The 24,472-nt window shown below is 50.2% G+C and overlaps 1 pseudogene; it reads left to right on the top strand.

Annotated features, from left to right (window-relative positions):
* The first annotated feature begins 19,759 nt into the window (after positions 1-19,759).
* LOC149434193 (endogenous retrovirus group 3 member 1 Env polyprotein-like) lies at positions 19,760-22,303 on the top strand (annotated as a pseudogene).
* The last annotated feature ends 2,169 nt before the right edge of the window (positions 22,304-24,472 follow it).

Raw genomic sequence — 24,472 nt, 5'->3', positions numbered from 1 at the left:
TTAACAATGGCTGGTCAGGGTGCGGTAGACGTGGCGCACAGATCTCAACGCCACATGACCCCTGTGGGGGCAGGACAGGAAGAAGAGGAGGAGGTAGAGGAGGACATTTGTGCTCAGGAATTATTGAGTGAAATGGGTGGTTTTTCCACTCAGCGGACAGGAGTGGAGGAGCAGGAGCATCTGGTAGAGGAGGAGGAGGAGGAGACAGAGGACCCAGACGCACCGTGGCAGTATGCTGTGGAGATGGAGGCAGGGAGTCCCTCGCATTCCTTGGCACAAATGGCCCATAGCATGCTCGGTTGCTTGCGTAGCGACAGCCGAATAATAACCATCAGACAGAGGGATGACTTTTGGCTGTCCACCTTGTTGGACCCTCGCTACCGGTCCAAAATGGTGGCCTTTTTCACACCTGCTGAGAGGGAGGCCAAAATTACGTACTATAAAAACCACCTATGTAGTCAGTTGGTCTCTGCCTTTGTGCGCCATCGTCCATCCTCAGACACTGTGGGCCCTGTGCGCTCGCGTTCCGCTGGCATGGCAGCAGGGGAGGGGTGGGGTGGTAGGAGCAGTGGCAGCTCCACCAGCAGCGGCTGCCTCAGTCTGCAGTCGATGATGAGTAGCTTTCTTCACCAGCGCAGTGAGGAAACTACTAACCAGCCGCAGCAGCAGCAGCAGCATCAGGTGGACCTGGAGCAGGAGCTCAAACAACAGGCTTGGGCCTACTTGGACAGCACCCTGCCAACCGAGGTAGACAATCCCCTTGACTACTGGGCAACGAAACTTGACCTTTGGCCCCAACTAGCTGAATTTGCCCTTGAAAGGCTGTCATGCCCGGCCAGTAGCGTGGCATCGGAGCGCGTGTTTAGTGCGGCAGGAGGTATTGTAACTCCGCGGAGGACACGACTGTCCACCCAAAGTGTGGAGAGACTCACGTTTGTGAAAATGAATCAGGCGTGGATTAGTCTGGATTTCAAACCACCAGTTCCTGACACAACTGACTAAATCCGCCATGAATCATGCCTCAAACATGTGCCACTTTCAGGTCTCCTCACACTGCTGGTGTGTTGAATTTTTTGACATAGGGTGCTGGCAGATTACGGGCCTCCTATAGCTGCTGCCAGGCCCCTAATCTGCCATAGGCCCCTATATACCACCTCCTCCTGCTGCTGCCAGGTCCAGAGTCTCTCATGGGTCCCTGTACGGCCTCCCATTGCTGCTGTCTCCATCGCCACACTCTGCTGCCATGTGCCACTTTCAGGTCTCTTCACACTGCTGGTGTGTTAAATTTTTTGACATAGGGTGCAGGCAGATTACGGGCCTCACATAGCTGCTGCCAGGCCCCTAATCTGCCATGGGCCCCTATATACCACCTCCTCCTGCTGCTGCCAGGTCCAGAGTCTCTCATGGGTCCCTGTACGGCCTCCCATTGCTGCTGTCTCCATCGCCACACTCTGCTGCCATGTGCCACTTTCAGGTCTCTTCACACTGCTGGTGTGTTAATTTTTTGACATAGGGTGCTGCAAGATAACGGGCCTCACATAGCTGCTGCCAGGCCCCTAATCAGCCATGGGCCCCTATACCGCCTCCTCCTGCTGCTGCCAGGTCCAGAGTCTCTCATGCCATGTGCCACTTTCAGGTCTCTTCACACTGCTGGTGTGTTAAATTTTTTGACATAGGGTGCTGGCAGATTACGGGCCTCACATAGCTGCTGCCAGGCCCCTAATCTGCCATGGGCCCCTATATACCGCCTCCTCATGCTGCTGCCAAGTCTAGAGTCTCTCATGGGTCCCTGTACGGCCTCCCATTGCTGCTGTCTCCATCGCCACACTCTGCTGCCATGTGCCACTTTCAGGTCTCTTCACACTGCTGGTGTGTTAAATTTTTTGACATAGGGTGCAGGCAGATTACGGGCCTCACATAGCTGCTGCCAGGCCCCTAATCTGCCATGGGCCCCTATATACCGCCTCCTCATGCTGCTGCCAAGTCTAGAGTCTCTCATGGGTCCCTGTACGGCCTCCCATTGCTGCTGTCTCCATCGCCACACTCTGCTGCCATGTGCCACTTTCAGGTCTCTTCACACTGCTGGTGTGTTTAATTTTTTGACATAGGGTGCAGGCAGATTACGGGCCTCACATAGCTGCTGCCAGGCCCCTAATCTGCCATGGGCCCCTATATACCGCCTCCTCATGCTGCTGCCAAGTCTAGAGTCTCTCATGGGTCCCTGTACGGCCTCCCATTGCTGCTGTCTCCATCGCCACACTCTGCTGCCATGTGCCACTTTCAGGTCTCTTCACACTGCTGGTGTGTTAAATTTTTTGACATAGGGTGCAGGCAGATTACGGGCCTCACATAGCTGCTGCCAGGCCCCTAATCTGCCATGGGCCCCTATATACCGCCTCCTCATGCTGCTGCCAAGTCTAGAGTCTCTCATGGGTCCCTGTACGGCCTCCCATTGCTGCTGTCTCCATCGCCACACTCTGCTGCCATGTGCCACTTTCAGGTCTCTTCACACTGCTGGTGTGTTTAATTTTTTGACATAGGGTGCAGGCAGATTACGGGCCTCACATAGCTGCTGCCAGGCCCCTAATCTGCCATGGGCCCCTATATACCGCCTCCTCATGCTGCTGCCAAGTCCAGAGTCTGTCATGGTCCCTGTACGGCCTCCCATTGCTGCTGTCTCCATCGCCACACTCTGCTGCCATGTGCCACTTTCAGGTCTCTTCACACTGCTGGTGTGTTAAATTTTTTGACATAGGGTGCAGGCAGATTACGGGCCTCACATAGCTGCTGCCAGGCCCCTAATCTGCCATGGGCCCCTATATACCGCCTCCTCATGCTGCTGCCAAGTCCAGAGTCTGTCATGGTCCCTGTACGGCCTCCCATTGCTGCTGTCTCCATCGCCACACTCTGCTGCCATGTGCCACTTTCAGGTCTCTTCACACTGCTGGTGTGTTTAATTTTTTGACATAGGGTGCAGGCAGATTACGGGCCTCACATAGCTGCTGCCAGGCCCCTAATCTGCCATGGGCCCCTATATACCGCCTCCTCATGCTGCTGCCAAGTCTAGAGTCTCTCATGGGTCCCTGTACGGCCTCCCATTGCTGCTGTCTCCATCGCCACACTCTGCTGCCATGTGCCACTTTCAGGTCTCTTCACACTGCTGGTGTGTTTAATTTTTTGACATAGGGTGCAGGCAGATTACGGGCCTCACATAGCTGCTGCCAGGCCCCTAATCTGCCATGGGCCCCTATATACCGCCTCCTCATGCTGCTGCCAGGTCCAGAGTCTCTCATGGGTCCCTGTACGGCCTCCCATTGCTGCTTTCTCCATCGCCACACTCTGCCATGTGCCACTTTCAGGTCTCCTCACACACTGCTGGTGTGTTGAATTTTTTGACATAGGGTGCTGGCAGATTACGGGCCTCACATAGCTGCTGCCAGGCCCCTAATCTGCCATGGGCCCCTATATACCGCCTCCTCATGCTGCTGCCAAGTCCAGAGTCTGTCATGGTCCCTGTACGGCCTCCCATTGCTGCTGTCTCCATCGCCACACTCTGCTGCCATGTGCCACTTTCAGGTCTCTTCACACTGCTGGTGTGTTAAATTTTTTGACATAGGGTGCAGGCAGATTACGGGCCTCACATAGCTGCTGCCAGGCCCCTAATCTGCCATGGGCCCCTATATACCGCCTCCTCATGCTGCTGCCAAGTCCAGAGTCTCTCATGGTCCCTGTACGGCCTCCCATTGCTGCTGTCTCCATCGCCACACTCTGCTGCCATGTGCCACTTTCAGGTCTCTTCACACTGCTGGTGTGTTAAATTTTTTGACATAGGGTGCAGGCAGATTACGGGCCTCACATAGCTGCTGCCAGGCCCCTAATCTGCCATGGGCCCCTATATACCGCCTCCTCATGCTGCTGCCAAGTCCAGAGTCTGTCATGGTCCCTGTACGGCCTCCCATTGCTGCTGTCTCCATCGCCACACTCTGCTGCCATGTGCCACTTTCAGGTCTCTTCACACTGCTGGTGTGTTTAATTTTTTGACATAGGGTGCAGGCAGATTACGGGCCTCACATAGCTGCTGCCAGGCCCCTAATCTGCCATGGGCCCCTATATACCGCCTCCTCATGCTGCTGCCAGGTCCAGAGTCTCTCATGGGTCCCTGTACGGCCTCCCATTGCTGCTTTCTCCATCGCCACACTCTGCCATGTGCCACTTTCAGGTCTCCTCACACACTGCTGGTGTGTTGAATTTTTTGACATAGGGTGCTGGCAGATTACGGGCCTCACATAGCTGCTGCCAGGCCCCTAATCTGCCATGGGCCCCTATATACCGCCTCCTCATGCTGCTGCCAAGTCCAGAGTCTGTCATGGTCCCTGTACGGCCTCCCATTGCTGCTGTCTCCATCGCCACACTCTGCTGCCATGTGCCACTTTCAGGTCTCTTCACACTGCTGGTGTGTTAAATTTTTTGACATAGGGTGCAGGCAGATTACGGGCCTCACATAGCTGCTGCCAGGCCCCTAATCTGCCATGGGCCCCTATATACCGCCTCCTCATGCTGCTGCCAAGTCCAGAGTCTCTCATGGTCCCTGTACGGCCTCCCATTGCTGCTGTCTCCATCGCCACACTCTGCTGCCATGTGCCACTTTCAGGTCTCTTCACACTGCTGGTGTGTTTAATTTTTTGACATAGGGTGCAGGCAGATTACGGGCCTCACATAGCTGCTGCCAGGCCCCTAATCTGCCATGGGCCCCTATATACCGCCTCCTCATGCTGCTGCCAAGTCTAGAGTCTCTCATGGGTCCCTGTACGGCCTCCCATTGCTGCTGTCTCCATCGCCACACTCTGCTGCCATGTGCCACTTTCAGGTCTCTTCACACTGCTGGTGTGTTTAATTTTTTGACATAGGGTGCAGGCAGATTACGGGCCTCACATAGCTGCTGCCAGGCCCCTAATCTGCCATGGGCCCCTATATACCGCCTCCTCATGCTGCTGCCAAGTCCAGAGTCTGTCATGGTCCCTGTACGGCCTCCCATTGCTGCTGTCTCCATCGCCACACTCTGCTGCCATGTGCCACTTTCAGGTCTCTTCACACTGCTGGTGTGTTAAATTTTTTGACATAGGGTGCAGGCAGATTACGGGCCTCACATAGCTGCTGCCAGGCCCCTAATCTGCCATGGGCCCCTATATACCGCCTCCTCATGCTGCTGCCAAGTCCAGAGTCTGTCATGGTCCCTGTACGGCCTCCCATTGCTGCTGTCTCCATCGCCACACTCTGCTGCCATGTGCCACTTTCAGGTCTCTTCACACTGCTGGTGTGTTTAATTTTTTGACATAGGGTGCAGGCAGATTACGGGCCTCACATAGCTGCTGCCAGGCCCCTAATCTGCCATGGGCCCCTATATACCGCCTCCTCATGCTGCTGCCAAGTCTAGAGTCTCTCATGGGTCCCTGTACGGCCTCCCATTGCTGCTGTCTCCATCGCCACACTCTGCTGCCATGTGCCACTTTCAGGTCTCTTCACACTGCTGGTGTGTTTAATTTTTTGACATAGGGTGCAGGCAGATTACGGGCCTCACATAGCTGCTGCCAGGCCCCTAATCTGCCATGGGCCCCTATATACCGCCTCCTCATGCTGCTGCCAGGTCCAGAGTCTCTCATGGGTCCCTGTACGGCCTCCCATTGCTGCTTTCTCCATCGCCACACTCTGCCATGTGCCACTTTCAGGTCTCCTCACACACTGCTGGTGTGTTGAATTTTTTGACATAGGGTGCTGGCAGATTACGGGCCTCACATAGCTGCTGCCAGGCCCCTAATCTGCCATGGGCCCCTATATACCGCCTCCTCATGCTGCTGCCAAGTCCAGAGTCTGTCATGGTCCCTGTACGGCCTCCCATTGCTGCTGTCTCCATCGCCACACTCTGCTGCCATGTGCCACTTTCAGGTCTCTTCACACTGCTGGTGTGTTTAATTTTTTGACATAGGGTGCAGGCAGATTACGGGCCTCACATAGCTGCTGCCAGGCCCCTAATCTGCCATGGGCCCCTATATACCGCCTCCTCATGCTGCTGCCAGGTCCAGAGTCTCTCATGGGTCCCTGTACGGCCTCCCATTGCTGCTTTCTCCATCGCCACACTCTGCCATGTGCCACTTTCAGGTCTCCTCACACACTGCTGGTGTGTTGAATTTTTTGACATAGGGTGCTGGCAGATTACGGGCCTCACATAGCTGCTGCCAGGCCCCTAATCTGCCATGGGCCCCTATATACCGCCTCCTCATGCTGCTGCCAAGTCCAGAGTCTGTCATGGTCCCTGTACGGCCTCCCATTGCTGCTGTCTCCATCGCCACACTCTGCTGCCATGTGCCACTTTCAGGTCTCTTCACACTGCTGGTGTGTTAAATTTTTTGACATAGGGTGCAGGCAGATTACGGGCCTCACATAGCTGCTGCCAGGCCCCTAATCTGCCATGGGCCCCTATATACCGCCTCCTCATGCTGCTGCCAAGTCCAGAGTCTCTCATGGTCCCTGTACGGCCTCCCATTGCTGCTGTCTCCATCGCCACACTCTGCTGCCATGTGCCACTTTCAGGTCTCTTCACACTGCTGGTGTGTTTAATTTTTTGACATAGGGTGCAGGCAGATTACGGGCCTCACATAGCTGCTGCCAGGCCCCTAATCTGCCATGGGCCCCTATATACCGCCTCCTCATGCTGCTGCCAAGTCTAGAGTCTCTCATGGGTCCCTGTACGGCCTCCCATTGCTGCTGTCTCCATCGCCACACTCTGCTGCCATGTGCCACTTTCAGGTCTCTTCACACTGCTGGTGTGTTTAATTTTTTGACATAGGGTGCAGGCAGATTACGGGCCTCACATAGCTGCTGCCAGGCCCCTAATCTGCCATGGGCCCCTATATACCGCCTCCTCATGCTGCTGCCAAGTCCAGAGTCTGTCATGGTCCCTGTACGGCCTCCCATTGCTGCTGTCTCCATCGCCACACTCTGCTGCCATGTGCCACTTTCAGGTCTCTTCACACTGCTGGTGTGTTAAATTTTTTGACATAGGGTGCAGGCAGATTACGGGCCTCACATAGCTGCTGCCAGGCCCCTAATCTGCCATGGGCCCCTATATACCGCCTCCTCATGCTGCTGCCAAGTCCAGAGTCTCTCATGGTCCCTGTACGGCCTCCCATTGCTGCTGTCTCCATTGCCACACTCTGCTGCCATGTGCCACTTTCAGGTCTCTTCACACTGCTGGTGTGTTTAATTTTTTGACATAGGGTGCAGGCAGATTACGGGCCTCACATAGCTGCTGCCAGGCCCCTAATCTGCCATGGGCCCCTATATACCGCCTCCTCATGCTGCTGCCAAGTCTAGAGTCTCTCATGGGTCCCTGTACGGCCTCCCATTGCTGCTGTCTCCATCGCCACACTCTGCTGCCATGTGCCACTTTCAGGTCTCTTCACACTGCTGGTGTGTTAAATTTTTTGACATAGGGTGCAGGCAGATTACGGGCCTCACATAGCTGCTGCCAGGCCCCTAATCTGCCATGGGCCCCTATATACCGCCTCCTCATGCTGCTGCCAAGTCTAGAGTCTCTCATGGGTCCCTGTACGGCCTCCCATTGCTGCTGTCTCCATCGCCACACTCTGCTGCCATGTGCCACTTTCAGGTCTCTTCACACTGCTGGTGTGTTTAATTTTTTGACATAGGGTGCAGGCAGATTACGGGCCTCACATAGCTGCTGCCAGGCCCCTAATCTGCCATGGGCCCCTATATACCGCCTCCTCATGCTGCTGCCAAGTCCAGAGTCTGTCATGGTCCCTGTACGGCCTCCCATTGCTGCTGTCTCCATCGCCACACTCTGCTGCCATGTGCCACTTTCAGGTCTCTTCACACTGCTGGTGTGTTAAATTTTTTGACATAGGGTGCAGGCAGATTACGGGCCTCACATAGCTGCTGCCAGGCCCCTAATCTGCCATGGGCCCCTATATACCGCCTCCTCATGCTGCTGCCAAGTCCAGAGTCTCTCATGGTCCCTGTACGGCCTCCCATTGCTGCTGTCTCCATTGCCACACTCTGCTGCCATGTGCCACTTTCAGGTCTCTTCACACTGCTGGTGTGTTTAATTTTTTGACATAGGGTGCAGGCAGATTACGGGCCTCACATAGCTGCTGCCAGGCCCCTAATCTGCCATGGGCCCCTATATACCGCCTCCTCATGCTGCTGCCAAGTCTAGAGTCTCTCATGGGTCCCTGTACGGCCTCCCATTGCTGCTGTCTCCATCGCCACACTCTGCTGCCATGTGCCACTTTCAGGTCTCTTCACACTGCTGGTGTGTTAAATTTTTTGACATAGGGTGCAGGCAGATTACGGGCCTCACATAGCTGCTGCCAGGCCCCTAATCTGCCATGGGCCCCTATATACCGCCTCCTCATGCTGCTGCCAAGTCTAGAGTCTCTCATGGGTCCCTGTACGGCCTCCCATTGCTGCTGTCTCCATCGCCACACTCTGCTGCCATGTGCCACTTTCAGGTCTCTTCACACTGCTGGTGTGTTTAATTTTTTGACATAGGGTGCAGGCAGATTACGGGCCTCACATAGCTGCTGCCAGGCCCCTAATCTGCCATGGGCCCCTATATACCGCCTCCTCATGCTGCTGCCAAGTCCAGAGTCTGTCATGGTCCCTGTACGGCCTCCCATTGCTGCTGTCTCCATCGCCACACTCTGCTGCCATGTGCCACTTTCAGGTCTCTTCACACTGCTGGTGTGTTAAATTTTTTGACATAGGGTGCAGGCAGATTACGGGCCTCACATAGCTGCTGCCAGGCCCCTAATCTGCCATGGGCCCCTATATACCGCCTCCTCATGCTGCTGCCAAGTCCAGAGTCTGTCATGGTCCCTGTACGGCCTCCCATTGCTGCTGTCTCCATCGCCACACTCTGCCATGTGCCACTTTCAGGTCTCCTCACACTGCTGGTGTGTTGAATTTTTTGACATAGGGTGCTGGCAGATTACGGGCCTCCTATAGCTGCTGCCAGGCCCCTAATCTGCCATGGGCCCCTATATACCGCCTCCTCATGCTGCTGCCAAGTTCAGAGTCTGTCATGGGTCCCTGTACGGCCTCCCATTGCTGCTGTCTCCATCGCCACACTCTGCCATGTGCCACTTTCAGGTCTCCTCACACTGCTGGTGTGTTGAATTTTTTGACATAGGGTGCTGGCAGATTACGGGCCTCCTATAGCTGCTGCCAGGCCCCTAATCTGCCATAAGCCCCTATATACCGCCTCCTCATGCTGCTGCCAAGTCCAGAGTCTGTCATGGGTCCCTGTACGGCCTCCCATTGCTGCTGTCTCCATCGCCACACTCTGCCATGTGCCACTTTCAGGTCTCCTCACACACTGCTGGTGTGTTGAATTTTTTGACATAGGGTGCTGGCAGATTACGGGCCTCCTATAGCTGCTGCCAGGCCCCTAATCTGCCGTAGGCCCCTATATACCGCCTCCTCATGCTGCTGCCAGGTCCAGAGTCTCTCATGGGTCCCTGTACGGCCTCCCATTGCTGCTGTCTCCATCGCCACACTCTGCCATGTGCCACTTTCAGGTCTCCTCACACTGCTGGTGTGTTCCATTTTTTGTCATAGGGTGCTGGCAGATTATGGGCCTCCCATAACTGCTGCCAGGCCCCTAATCTGCCATGGGCCCCTATACCGACTCCTCATGCTGTGACGTTGCAACAAGGTGGAATTCAACCCTACATATGTTAGACCGCCTTTACGAACAGCAAAAGGCCATCACAGATTTCCTGATGTTAAAAGCAGATAAAGGTACTCCCTGTGTAACTTAGATGTCAGCCATTGGCAGCTCATGCGTGACACCTGCGCTTGCTCAGGCCCTTTGAGGAGGCCACGCTATTCGTGAGTCGGCAGGACTATGGGATGAACGACGTCATTCCTCTGTTGCACGTCCTGGAACAAATGCTGTTAACAATGGCTGGTCAGGGTGCGGTAGACGTGGCGCACAGATCTCAACGCCACATGGCCCCTGTGGGGGCAGGACTGGAAGAAGAGGAGGAGGTAGAGGAGGACATTGGTGCTCAGGAATTATTGAGTGAAATGGGTGGTTTTTCCACTCAGCGGACAGGAGTGGAGGAGCAGGAGCATCTGGTAGAGGAGGAGGAAGAGGAGACAGAGGACCTAGACGCACCGTGGCAGTATGCTGTGGAGATGGAGGCAGGGAGTCCCTCGCATTCCTTGGCACAAATGGCCCATAGCATGCTCGGTTGCTTGCGTAGCGACAGCCGAATAATAACCATCAGACAGAGGGATGACTTTTGGCTGTCCACCTTGTTGGACCCTCGCTACCGTTCAAAAATGGTGGCCTTTTTCACACCTGCTGAGAGGGAGGCCAAAATAACGTACTATAAAAAACACCTATGTAGTCAGCTGGTCTCTGCCTGTCTGCGCCAACGTCCATCCTCAGACACTGTGGGCCCTGTGCGCTCGTGTTCCGCTGCCATGGCAGCAGGGGAGGGGTGGGGTGGTAGGAGCAGTGGCAGCTCCACCAGCAGCGGCTGCCTCAGTCTGCAGTCGATGATGAGTAGCTTTCTTCACCAGCGCAGTGAGGAAACTACTAACCAGCCGCAGCAGCAGCAGCAGCATCAGGTGGACCTGGAGCAGGACCTCAAACAACAGGCTTAGGCCTACTTGGACAGCACCCTGCCAACCGAGGTAGACAATCCCCTTGACTACTGGGCAACGAAACTTGACCTTTGGCCCCAACTAGCTGAATTTGCCCTTGAAAGGCTGTCATGCCCGGCCAGTAGCGTGGCATCGGAGCGCGTGTTTAGTGCGGCAGGAGGTATTGCAACTCCGCGGAGGACACGACTGTCCACCCAAAGTGTGGAGAGACTCACGTTTGTGAAAATGAATCAGGCGTGGATTAGTCTGGATTTCAAACCACCAGTTCCTGACACAACTGACTAAATCCGCCATGAATCATGCCCCAAACATGTGCCACTTTCAGGTCTCCTCACACTGCTGGTGTGTTCCATTTTTTGTCATAGGGTGCTGGCAGATTACGGGCCTCCCATAGCTGCTGCCAGGCCCCTAATCTGCCATGGGCCCCTATACCGCCTCCTCATGCTGCTGCCAAGTCCAGAGTCTCTCATGGGTCCCTGTACGGCCTCCCATTGCTGCTGCCTCCATCGCCACACTCTGCCATGTGCCACTTTCAGGTCTCCTCACACTGCTGGTGTGTTCCATTTTTTGTCATAGGGTGCTGGCAGATTACGGGCCTCCCATAGCTGCTGCCAGGCCCCTAATCTGCCATGGGCCCCTATACCGCCTCCTCATGCTGCTGCCAGGTCCAGAGTCTCTCATGGGTCCCTGTACGGCCTCCCATTGCTGCTGTCTCCATCGCCACACTCTGCCATGTGCCACTTTCAGGTCTCCTCACACTGCTGGTGGGTTCCATTTTTTGTCATAGGGTGCTGGCAGATTACGGGCCTCCCATAGCTGCTGCCAGGCCCGTAATCTGCCATGGGCCCCCGTACCGACTCCTCATGCTGCTGCCAGGCCCGTAATCTGTCATGGGCCACTGTTGTCGCTTGTTGGCATATTCCGCTCGTTCAGATGCTCCTTCTCCTGCTACTCCTCTTCACGGATTCCGTCAGCAGTCTTTCTTGGAATCCGTTTCCAAGAGACAACAGTTTGCGAGCACGCACCCGACGGTGCAGAAGCTGAACGTCCTCCTGTCCAAGTTGCTGCTGCCAGGCTCGTAATCTGTCATGCGCCCCTGTACCGCCTCCTCATGCTGCTGCCAGGTCCAGAGTGTGTCATGGGCCCCCGTAACGACTCCTCATGCTGCTGCCAGGCCCGTAATCTGTCATGGGCCCCTGTACCGCCTCCCCATGCTGCTGCCAGGTCCAGAGTGTGTCATGGGTCCCTGTACGGCCTCCCATTGCTGCTGCCAGGCCCGTAATCTGCCATGGGCCCCTGTACCGACTCCTCATGCTGCTGCCAGGCCCGTAATCTGTCATGGGCCCCTGTACCGCCTCCTCATGCTGCTGCCAGGTCCAGAGTGTGTCATGGGTCCCTGTACGGCCTCCCATTGCTGCTGTCTCTATCGCCACACTCTGCCATGTGCCACTTTCAGGTCTCCTCACACTGCTGGTGGTTTCCATTTTTGTCATAGGGTGCTGTATGGCCTCCCATTGCTGCTGCCTCCACCGCCACACTGTGGCTCCACACTCTGGTTTTGGCCCCGTGACTGCCCAAATGAGTGAAGTGTGCGGTGATTCTAAGATCGACGGCACTCATCTGCATGTCATACTGACTGACAGTATTATTTCTCTTCCCCAGCAGACTCCAAGGGCATTTAAATTAAAGGTACAGTGTTCTGCACTAATATTAAGTCTCTCTGAAGCCTAGAAACACCCTTTTTTAAGTTAAATTCACAGCGAATTTATTCGACTCGAATCGAATATTGTCCACGAATTCGCCGAATCAGTCGAATCGAATTTTTCATTTCTTCGCTCATCTCTACTTATGACACTTATTTTTGCAAATTAAAAGAAATTTAGCAGTTTCATGTTTTGTTGATTTAATATTTTCTACTGTTTTTTTTCATTTAAATTTTCTTCTTTGGGGGGGGGGGGGGGCTCAAGTAGTTGGTCTTGCCTAGAGCGCAAAATAATCTAGCACCGGTCCTGGGAATAGTACCCCATTATTGGTGACCATGAGAGGAATATTGCCCCATCCTTGGTATCCATGAGAGGAACAGTGTCCCTTGATTGGTGTACATAAAAGGAATAGTGCCCCATTGTTGGTGTCAGTGAGAGGAATAGTGCCCCATTATTAGTGTCCGTGGGAGGAATATTGCCCCATTGTTGGTGTCAGTGGGAGGAATAGTGCCCCACTGTTGGCATTATTGTCAGGAATTATGTCCCATTGTTAATGTCAGTGGGAGGAATAGTGCCTTAAGGGCCAGATAAAGGCAAGGAAAAAGCCACATCTGGCTCCTGGGCCACAGTTTGGAAACCTCTGATCTGGATGGAAGAATGCAAATGGGAGACATGAAACCTTTAATACATTAAGGGTATAAATAAGGTTCAAGAGGGCAGTATATTCAATATGAAGTTAAGATCAAGAACACAGGGACATGAGCTCAAGCGAGCAGGAGGAAAGCTCAAAACTAATCTCAAAAAGTATAATTTTACACAAAGGGTGCTTGATGCTTGGAATAGGCTTCCAGCGGACATAGTGACTCAGTCAACAGTAATTATATTTAAACATGTTTGTAAAAAAGCATCCAGGAGGTGCTGGGACTTTGATGTGAGTTCATACAAAGTACTGAGAAGGCAAAAACATTTAAAGAGCTCACTGGCTCAGGTTAGGCTGCTCACACCAGACAAGGCTATGTTCCAGTGGGTACCCCAGCAGGTTACCAGAAAAAAAAAACATGCACAACTGGAAGGAGTGTCAAACCAAAGGATAAAAGAGTCCACGTTAATGTATTACTTTGTACTAAAAAAACAGCCAACATGTTTTGGGAGTCAGAGAAACCCCCCCCCCCTTCATCAGGGCTTCAGTTAAAATAAGAACCTTGAATTGACTCAAAATAGAGCTTTCCTGTGTGAATCTGTTCAGTGAAGTTAATTATTGGATCAGGAGAGTTACTGGGCAGCAGTATCTGTGTGAGCAATCCATAATATTCTTGATTGCTCACACAGATACTGCTTTACTGAGGAACGTCAAACCCCCCTTTTAAAATGTTTCGCTCTTACCTTGATAGCTAAGTTGTCCTCAAAAAATGCACTCACCCACTCAGTGAATCCAAAGTTTTTTTGTGTAGGCTACTCTAGCATCTCAACACTCTGCCTCACACCACCATCATCTCTTCTGACGTTATCAGGAGGCCAGCTGTCATTTCCAGGTTCTTTGAGCTGGCCCTCTGATGATGTGTGGTGGCTAATGTGCAGTGTGATAGAAACTGACCCGTAGTCTTCTGGGATACAGGATGTCAGTATCCAAGGAGGTTTTTGAGGGGGTACTTCACTTTCACCCTAGCTAGAAAGCCAGAAGTGGCCAGGTGGAACCTGTTGGACAAATTCTTCACCCCCCCAACCAGAAAAATAAAATCCAGTTGTGTAATGGAGGACTGGGAGGACGAAAGTTGTGGAAAGTGAAAGATGACGGTAAAGGTCTGCTTTAAATGTAAAATCCATTCATTTGTGTCTTTTTTTAATGATCATTCAGTGAATTGTGTGTGTTTTGGTGGCTATGGGGTTTCAGTAGCTACCACCCTAACAGTGCCTACAGACTTTGCTTGCAACATCCCCCTACAGGTCCACCCATCTGCAGACACCGCAAAAATAGGAAATCCTCACCTGATTCAACCAATTTGGATGTAGCTTTATTTTTTTTACTTTTTCTTTCTTTCACTAAAACTGTATTTAGGGACAAAAAGGTTCCCTATGTGAAATAATATTTTTAGGACAGGTTCTCTATAGGGCTACATCATACTATGTGTGGTGACAGACGTTTTGATGTTTTAATGTATCGTAAAACATCTGTCATCACAAGGACACACGGGAATCAATTGTTTCTTATGTGTCCCATTCACACCTCAACGCAGCTTATAGCTGCACTGTGGCATGCTGCAGTAAAATGTAGCCATGCTGGATTTTTTATTGCAGTGCACCATACCATATTGCATGGCAATGTACCACAGCACAGTGCATCGTGCTGCCGTACATTGTCATGAATGATGTGTATGTTTTGTACACTTCAAATAAAGATTATACAAAACACCTGATGACCCCTGATGTCTCACCTGCCTTCCATGGAAGAGTGCATATAGTACTCCACTACCTTCTTTTCCTGGCCAAAAGTTAATTCTAGCAAGGGAAGATCAGCAAACGGATGTTTGCTGGACTCTCCTCCACCCAGTGACACTTTCCAGGCAAGTCTGAGGCCACAGGTTTTACAGCGGAGCCTGACAAGCATGCTAGGGGAGGGTTGCCCGAGGGGTTGCACACTCCAGGGATCACAGAAAGCAATTGGGCAACTGTACAGCTGCCCGATCACTTCATTAGAAAACCAACGGTCGGCTTGTGGAGTGTACACACGCTCCCAATGGCTGCGGCCACTGGGAATGTGTGTAAAACCCCTCACTGCCACCGCTGTAAACCTTACGGTGGTGCCTGTATAAGAGTTAAAATGGTAATGTAATTCCAAAAGTGGTTTTCAATCTTTTTAAATATTTTGTTTTCCTTAAAAGAACAACTGGTATCATACTGTGATGGATTTGGTAAAATGCCTATTTGGCTTTCTGTTGAACATATACATTTTTCTATACATTTTATACATATCTACTTTTATACATTTTCATATTTCTAAATATATGTGTTGTGTGTATATCTTTTGCCTGCTGGGCTTTGTAGTTCTCCTTAACTCAGAAAATGTCTGTTCAGCGATGTTCTCAACCCCTCCCGTCGAACTGTGAAAATCTTGTAATTACGCCCTGGACATGTAAGGGAGTAAAAAGAGAACGAGCGTCAAGCAAGCCTCAAGCATCAAGTTCCTGCCTTCTTTCTATATTTCAGCCAATCAAGATGTGCCTTTTAGACTATGACCACATTTACACAATAGTGACGTATACCCTATTGTTCTCTGTGTATAAAAGGTTAAGCACTGCCCTGCAATAAACAGAAATGAGGAAGTAGTCGAACTGAACAGGTGTCAGTGTGATTATTTCCAGCGTGCACGTGCAATCCATTTCTCAAAATTAGGAATAGCAGCAGACATCCAACCCTGAACTCGATTGGTTCTCAAAACCGTTTTAGCTGGTGCCCAACGTGGGGCCCCAGGTTCTGACTGATGGGAGACCGCACGAGGGACTGTGCGGCTGGCGGGGACAGACCAAGGGGGCCCCAAGAGTACGGTAGGTACTTTTACTCTTACCACTGTATGACTTGTTTCTGTCCGCTCTGGCTGCCGGTCTTGTCGGCTTCCGGAGGTCATCTAGAGGCAGGTAACCCATATTCCTCACCTGGGGCTGTTTAACGAACCTGCCACTGGATCTCTGCTGACTGTGTATTATTTGTTCAGTGTTTGTCGTCCTGAGGGACTGCGGCTCAGGAGACTGAAAGAATAGTTGCAATTAAGTGTCCTGACTGAGGTGAGCTGCTGGCCCCTGAGAAGACGGAACCTTGCAACAAGCGTCTACGGACTGTGACTCGGGGTTGACGGTGTGGGAGACCCCTGAGGGTTAGCTCAGCTGCTGAGGCTTCGCGGCACTGAGGGGCGGCAGGGGTAATGTCTTGTTCTGAGTGTATTTGTGGATTATTGTTTAACATACACAAGAGTGTATGTTCTGAGATTAAACGTACAGGGGAGATAAAACATAAAGCAGCGGAGGAGGGATATTAACCCATTAGTTGTCCGCAATGCCCCATGAAGCCATTAGCGAAAGAACAGAACAGAGCGAGAAGAGCTTGGATACAAGTTGGGTGACCCAGAGAGGAGGGGAAGATGGGTCAGAAGACAGCCAAGCCAGAAAAAGGACTGCTAGCGTGTGATATTGTGAAGAGGAGAGAAGGCAGTGAAGCAGTTAAAAAGTTTTCTAAAGTAGCAAAAGTTTGTGAGCTGAAGGTTGCCGCTGCCCGATTGCAGCCGGAGGAGTGGCATATATTATTGAAGGAACAGAGAGGGGTTTTATGTGATAAAGGTTTGCTGCATGTGGCAGAAGCTTGGTATAGAACTGCAAAAGCGTTACATAAAGAAGGATGGATAGCAGAGACACAGAAAAATGGCGATTGTACATTGTGTGTGTATCACAAGGTTGAAAATGGAAGTGTGCCAGCACCACCACCCTACAACAGAATTTGGGACAAAGAAGGGGAGGGACAGCCCTGCCCTTCTTCTAACGCCCACTTTATTCCCACCACCCCAGCCCAAGCACAACCCACCAGCCCAGTACACTTCCTGGTAGCAGCCATCTTGCTGCACCTGTATTGTCATTTCCTGCCCAGCCCAGTGCACTTCCACCCGGCGGCCATCTTGGTACACCCGGAAGGCCCAACCAAGGAGTATACCCAGTTCTTCCTGTTCTAAACCAGGATGGTTCATACCACATTCCCGTATTCCCTACAGTAGAAGCCGGACATATGAATGACAATGCATTCAAGTCGGATGATCAACAGCCGCAAGCGGCAAGGACGCCGATAGGTATGACTCCCAAACCGTTGCCAGACGTCCAATTGAATGACGATGTATCTGAATGGAGTGATCGACAGCTGCAAGCGACAAGGGCGCCGATAGATTTGACTCCCAAACCCACGCACAGTGGAGTACAACCTAAACAGGAACAGTACACAGGACAGCCCCGACACCCAAGATTACCGGAAGGGGCACCGGTAATGTATGTCGTTTTTACCCCATCACAAGCAGCGGCCTTAGTGACGAGTCTGCCTGACCCAGAGAAACAGTCAATGCCCATCTACTGCAGGGTATTGCAGATACAAGAAACTTACTCAGCCGCCTGGAGAGATTTGATCAGCCTATGCCAAATTAAAGCAGGACACGTTTTCTGGCCGGTTATGCAGACGGCCTTCAATGATGCCTGCCTGACAAGTGCTATTCCCTATTCTTCAGGCATGGAGTTCTGTACCCAGCTCCATGACTGGGCAAAGGAGAAATTGGCAGAGCAGACTACCACGATCCAAGACATCACCCAAAATAAAGGGAGTCTGTGGAGAAGTATCATGCCAGACTCAGACAGGCTTTTGATGATCTGGGCTTCTCTCACTATGAAAAGCCACACACATTTACTGTTGGTGGCCAGAGGCATAGAAAACCAAAAAGGGAAAAAACCAGCGCCCCTCATGGTGGTCAATGATGAAGATCCCACCTACACTCATCCACCACCACTGCCCAATATCCGGGAAAGGATCACCTGTTATAACTGTGGAAAACGTGGACACTTTAGAAGAGAATGCAGAGCCCCAAGACATCCCAGACAAGACAGGGACTCCGGGAAGGGCAACGCGAACATCAACAACCACGCCCCAACTCTAGCTAGGAAATGGGCAAACCTGTGTCACCCCTTATGGCAGTGTCCTCGAACGGGACTGGGGGACCCCTTGCAAAGGTCACGTTACCCATACAAGGAGCATTATCACCAACTGTATCTGCCCAGGAAGCAGAGCTTCAAGCCCTCACTACAGCATGTAAGATGACAGAAGGTAAAAGAGCCAACATTTACACAGACTCAAGGTATGCCTTTGGAGTAGCTCATGACTTCGGTATCATCAGGACAGCCAAAGGGTTTCTGACAGCAACTGGAACACTGGTGAAACACGGCGCAGCCATCAAGGATTTAATGGATGCACTGCTCCTGCCTGACCAAGTGGCTGTTTTGAAGGTTAAAGCACATAGCAAACTGAATTCTCAAGAGGCCAGAGGGAACCACTTGGCGGATATAGCTGCCATAGAAGCAGCGAAAAACCAACGAAAAATTACCAAGGTGGCCGAAAAGGAGAGTGAGACCTCAGCACAGATGCCTTTGGCGGTGCATGTGCCATCCGACAAGCAATACCTACAGTCTATGCAAATGGCTGCTTACACAGAAGAAAGGTTGGAATGGATCGATAAAGGAGCAGACTATGATGGAGAGCTGTATTCGATTAATGGAAAAACATGCTTACCAAAATATATGTACCCAGCAGTTGTCCAATGGGCGCATGGACATGCACATCTCTCTAAGAACTTAATGAACTCACTGATCAGAAAGTATAACTGGGCTCCAGAGATAACCACCTTAACCAGAAATTACTGCGCTTCATGTGTAGTATGTGAAAAATGCAACCCGGGGAGGACAGAAAAGACACAGCAGAAACATCTGGAAAAACCCCTCTATCCATTCCAGAGGGTACAGATTGATCATATACAGATGCCAAAAAGTGGCCGATATGAATATGCCCTAGTGGTGGTGGATATGTTCTCTAGTTGGCCTGAAGCCTATGCTGTTACAAACATGACAGCCAAGACCACGGCTAAGAAACTACTGAGTGAGGTAGTCTGTAGATTTGGGGTCCCAGAGGTGATTGAGAGTGATCAGGGTCCAGCCTTCATAGCAACCCTTACAAAAGAGATTTGGACAGCACTGGGGGTTCAGTTGGCCCTACACACCCCATACCACCCTCAAAGCAGTGGGAAAGTAGAAAAGATGAATGGGACTTTAAAAAACAGGATGCTAAAGATGGCCCAAGAGACTAACATGAGTTGGCCAGACAGTTTGCCCATTGCCCTGTTCAGTGTCAGACACACCCCCTGGGGGAAACATGCCCTGTCCCCTTATGAAATTTTATTTGGTTTAGCCCCCAGACTTGGCTGTTATTTCCCACAGCAGTTCAAGTTAAAATCTGATGTGTTAACTAGCTATGTCACACGTCTGTCTAGAGAATTAACAAGTATCCATTCTCGAGTGTTTTCCTCCATTCTAGATCCAGAGACAGACTCGGGAACCCACAGTCTTCAGCCAGGAGACTTGGTGTTGGTGCAGAAATTCACGAGGAAAAATTCACTTGATCCCCGATTCGAAGGACCATTCCAAGTCCTGTTGACGACAGCCACTTCTGTAAAGCTGGAGGGGAAGAACACCTGGATACACACCTCCCACTGCAAGAAAGCCCTATCTCCTGAAGACAAGACCCTGCCTGCACCACGATGATTGTGTTGTATATCCTTTTCCTAATGAGTTTGATAGAAGCTCAGCAGGTGGCTATCACCAAAACAGGTGCTCAACAGGTGGCCATCACTAGGATGAATGGCATCACCACATTTTGGTACAATTCATCCAACACACATGTGGCTACCTTCTCATTTGATTACTGTGATGTAAGCCCGTGCCCAGGCCCGAGATGGCAGTGCATGTGGTCTAAGGACATCCCTGACTCTAGAGATCCATACATATGTGTCACAGATAGTTACTGGGGACAGAATTGTAACTATTGGGGATCAGTGGGGTGGAATACAGCAACAGACTGGGTGTACAAGCCACAGAGTGCGCTAGAGAGAAAAGATAGGAATGGGTGATCCCTGATCAGCCGGATGACCCTGTGCACACCACCGAGAAGGTGTTCACCCAGGAAGGAGACAAGGGATGAGGGAATAATAAAACAAAGAAAGAGTGAGGGGATAATCCCACTCACCCTGACTATAGAAAATCCCAGTCCCGGGGATGCTGGCGTCTATGTCCTGGGAATGTGGGTGTGGGGAGGGTCAGACCACTCAAGAGGAAAATTTCAACTAAAAAATATGTATAATTCGCCAAATTGGCAACCAGCCCAGCCGGTGGTCAACCCTCTTAGACCCTCCATCCGTACCTTAGATGACATGGTGGCAATAGCGAACCCTACTTTTGAAGAGACAATGGCGGCTGAAACCGGGTTCTCAGACACTAACCTGTGGCTTGAGTGGATGAGATTCAGTGCCAACCAATATAACAGAAGTAACTGCTATGTCTGTGGTAGTGCCAGGACACATTTAGGGACAGTCCCTCTCCAGATCCCACAAGACAGTGAGGAATGTTTCCTCAGCCTGTTAACTAATACATCCACCAATCACTCTGCGTGCAAAATGTGGAAAAGGAGTATCCTATAGTTACCAAAATCCCAAAGCCTGGAGAGGGCATCACTATATATCCTGGGAACTACACCTGTTATTCTAATTACCAGGGTAAGGGAAGGTTCCTGGGTAACTTCACCAAAGGATACTGCTCTACCTACAGTAGTGTCTCAGGGAAGTTAATACAAAACCAAACTCAGTCCCTTGGTGATATATACTGGATCTGCGGGGACCTAAAAATCAGGACCAGGTTAGAGGGAACCTGGACCGGTGAATGTGCCCTTGCAAAGGTCATTATGCCTCTCCATATTCTAACAGAAGATATTTCTGACATACACACTGACGCAGCACCTAGTCACAGGAGGAAGCGGACAGCTCCCTCCGGAAGTTTTGACCCTCATGTGTACATAGATGCCATAGGGGTCCCAAGGGGGGTCCCTGATGAATTCAAAGCCAGGGACCAGGTAAAAGCTGGTTTTGAGTCTTTAATCCCCATAATAACTGTTAACAAGAATGTAGACTGGATTAACTACATATACTATAACCAACAGAGGTTTGTGAATTACACCAGGGATGCCCTCCAGGGAATTGCTGACCAATTAGCCCCCACCTCCTATATGGCATTCCAGAACCGGGTGGCCTTAGACATGGTGTTAGCTGAGAAAGGAGGTGTCTGTAAAATGATAAAAAGAACGGGAATCTGTTGCACCTACATTCCTGACAATACCGGCCCAAATGGTAAAGTTACTCTGGCTATAAAGAAATTGGAAGATCTCTCAGTGGAGCTGGAGAAGAACTCAGGTATCACAGACCCGTGGGATCAATATTTTAGCTGGATGAGTGGGTGGCAAAAGGTGCTCGCCCAAATCGGTGTAACGGTATTAATAATTCTAGTTCTTTTAGCTCTGATTGTATGCTGTATTCTACCATTTGTAAAGAAGTTAATAAGTAAGGTTGTAGACAACAGCACACCTACATTTCTCTATCAAGAAGAGGAGGACCTACCTTATGATGGAAGAGGATAAACCCTTCACCACTCTACGGTCCCTCCCCGCCAACAACAATTTCACAATTTTGTAGGTATAGCATCTGACTTCCTTATGTACAAAGTCTGTAGCGAGGGGGGTGATGAAATAGTCATCACCTGTCTAACGTACAGCATAAAAGAGTTCCAAGGTACATAAGGACAGATGAGCTAGGTTTTATAGGGACAGAGTAAAATAGTCATTTTAAGGGGGGACTGTGATGGATTTGGTAAAATGCCTATTTGGCTTTCTGTTGAACATATACATTTTTCTATACATTTTATACATATCTGCTTTTATACTTTTTCATATTTCTAAATATATGTGTTGTGTGTATATCTTTTGTCTGCTGGGCTTTGTAGTTCTCCTTAACTCAGAAAATGTCTGTTCAGCAATGTTCTCAACCCCTCCCGTCGAACTGTGAAGATCTTGTAATTACGCCCTGGACATGTGAGGGAGTAAAAAGAGATAACGAGCGACAAGCAAGCCTCAAGCATCAAGTTCCTGCCTTCTTTCCATATTTCAGCCAATCAAGATGTTCCTTTTAGACTATGACCACATTTACACAATAGTGACGTATACCCTATTGTTCTCTGTGTATAAAAGGTTAAGCACCGCCCTGCAATAAACAGAAATGAGGAAGTAGTCGAACTGAACAGGTGTCAGTGTGATTATTTCCGGCGTGCACGTGCAATCCATTTCTCAAAATTAGGAATAGCAGCAGACATCCAACCCTGAACCCGATTGGTTCTCAAAACCGTTTTAATAGTCCTCCCCAAGAATGGGAAATACCCTACTCTCTTCCCTAGCTATGGACCCATTTTGCTGCTAAATTTAGATATAAAATCTTTACGATGATATTGGGTTCTAGTCTACTGAAATACCTTCCAAGCTTGACACATCCTTTATCCATCAGGGCTCACTTCTGATTCGGAATGCTGAGACAATATGCAACGAGTCCTGAATGCTATTTATTACTCTCAAACACATCATATGCCTTTGGTGCTTCTCTCAGCTGACAATGAGAAAGCCTTTGACAGAGTGGCCTTTTCTGCACACCACTATGGTTCATATTTGGTTTGGATTCCAGGATGACGCAATGGATTTCTGCATTTTACTCTAACTCCTCAGCTCGTGTTAAAGCCAATGAGGTACTTTCATATCCATTTCCCAAAAGCAATGGGAATAGGCAAGGGTGTCTTCTGTCTCCTCTTATTTAAATGTTGACACTAGAGCAGTTCCTACGAACACTTCGTGCTCACCCTGATATTAGAGGAAAAAATTACTCATAAAGTTGCTACATATGCGGATGATTTGATCTTCTTGGTGACTTCTCCAGTGATCTCTCTACCCTCTCTGAGGACCTAAGCTTGCTTAGATGGTGAACCTATCCGACACCTGATGTCACATTTTAATGCTTCTCTGACTGGCCTTAGTGCCCTACAAGAGCTCCCTTTCTTACACCAGTGGACCTGTACATAACTTTTTCTCCAAAAAGCAGAAAGAAAAAATCTTAGTCTTTGCCCACAAGACCTGTCTTGCCAGTAAACATCAGGAAGGAGGATACAAGATCCACAAATGTTGGTACTGAATGCCAATGGTGCTACTCCATATGTTCCCCCAGGTTTCAAGCTTCTTTTGGCAGTGTCCGGAATCTGAGGGGACCCTGCTTCTTATTTTTTGGGAGTGTTCCAAATTGAAAGAGTTCTGGACTATGGTGGAGCAGACGATCAAAATTATCACGGGATTGTGTCTTGGGGGAAACCCAGCGGCTTTTCTACTGCATGACACACCGCTTTATAACAAGCAACACAAAAATTTGCTACTTAAACAATTCTTCAATGCAGAAAAGGCATTAGTTCCTGCACTGTGGAGGAGCCCTAACCCACCTAACAAGGCACAATGGCTCAACCCAGTTTCAGTGAATTGAACTATGACACTAAAAGAGCAGGAAGAGAAAAATTTTAAAATCTGGACTCCATACTTTTCTACAAACACCAAACACTTCTTGCTTCTCAACAATAGGTTGGTTCTCTTGAAACTATAACTGGGAATAAGAGCCCGGGGGGGGGGGTTTGGGAGGGTTTGTTTTACCTCCCTCTTCCCTACCACTTTTCTCGTCCCCCCCTTTTTTTTCTACTACCCTACGGCCTTCTCTTCTGCCCCCCCCCCATAAAATAAGTAAATAAAAAGGGAGGATCGGTATGACTTTGTTCATTGATGGGATACCCTGCATGGCCACCTCACTTATGTTTGCAATTGTTTTCTTTCCATTTTTATGTTTATGTGAATTGTCATGCAGTGTCTCACTTATTGTACCCTATGTTGTTATATGTATTTTTGAATTGTCATTTTATTCTTCAAAATTAAGAATTTAAAACAAAAGAACAACTGGTGATGTGTTGTGACACTGGAGTGAGTTGGAAATAGCCAAAAGAGGCTGAAGGTGATCATCAGCAAAGAGGTGCAACAAAGGATAATACAAATTTAAAAAACAAATTTTATTTAAAAAGGTGTACACAGTGTTCTACAAACTATATGTAATCGATTTAGCACACAACCGGCAGGTAGTCACAAGATTGCACCACGGTGGTGCAGCATTTAAATCATACGCCTCCGAAAAGTAATCAACCGGGGATCACTTTTCAGTAGGGGTGGCAAGGCTTGCATATCTCATACATGAGCAAACACTGTGGACGCTGACAATCCCTGTAGTAGTCAGCACTACTACAGTGATAGCAGCGATCTTCTGGGTCCTGTGTCGAGCGGCTTCCCCTCTGCATACTGACTACAGGGAAATTTTTGTTCAATCAATTCATGGCGTT

This window comes from Staurois parvus, unplaced genomic scaffold (assembly GCF_062004578.1).
Source record: "Staurois parvus isolate SC_StPar_1 unplaced genomic scaffold, SC_StPar_1.0 ptg001805l, whole genome shotgun sequence".
In the NCBI taxonomy this organism is placed as follows: Eukaryota; Metazoa; Chordata; class Amphibia; order Anura; family Ranidae; genus Staurois; species Staurois parvus.
Note: the sequence above shows the minus strand (reverse complement) of the source record. Positions and strands in the feature narration are given on the sequence as shown.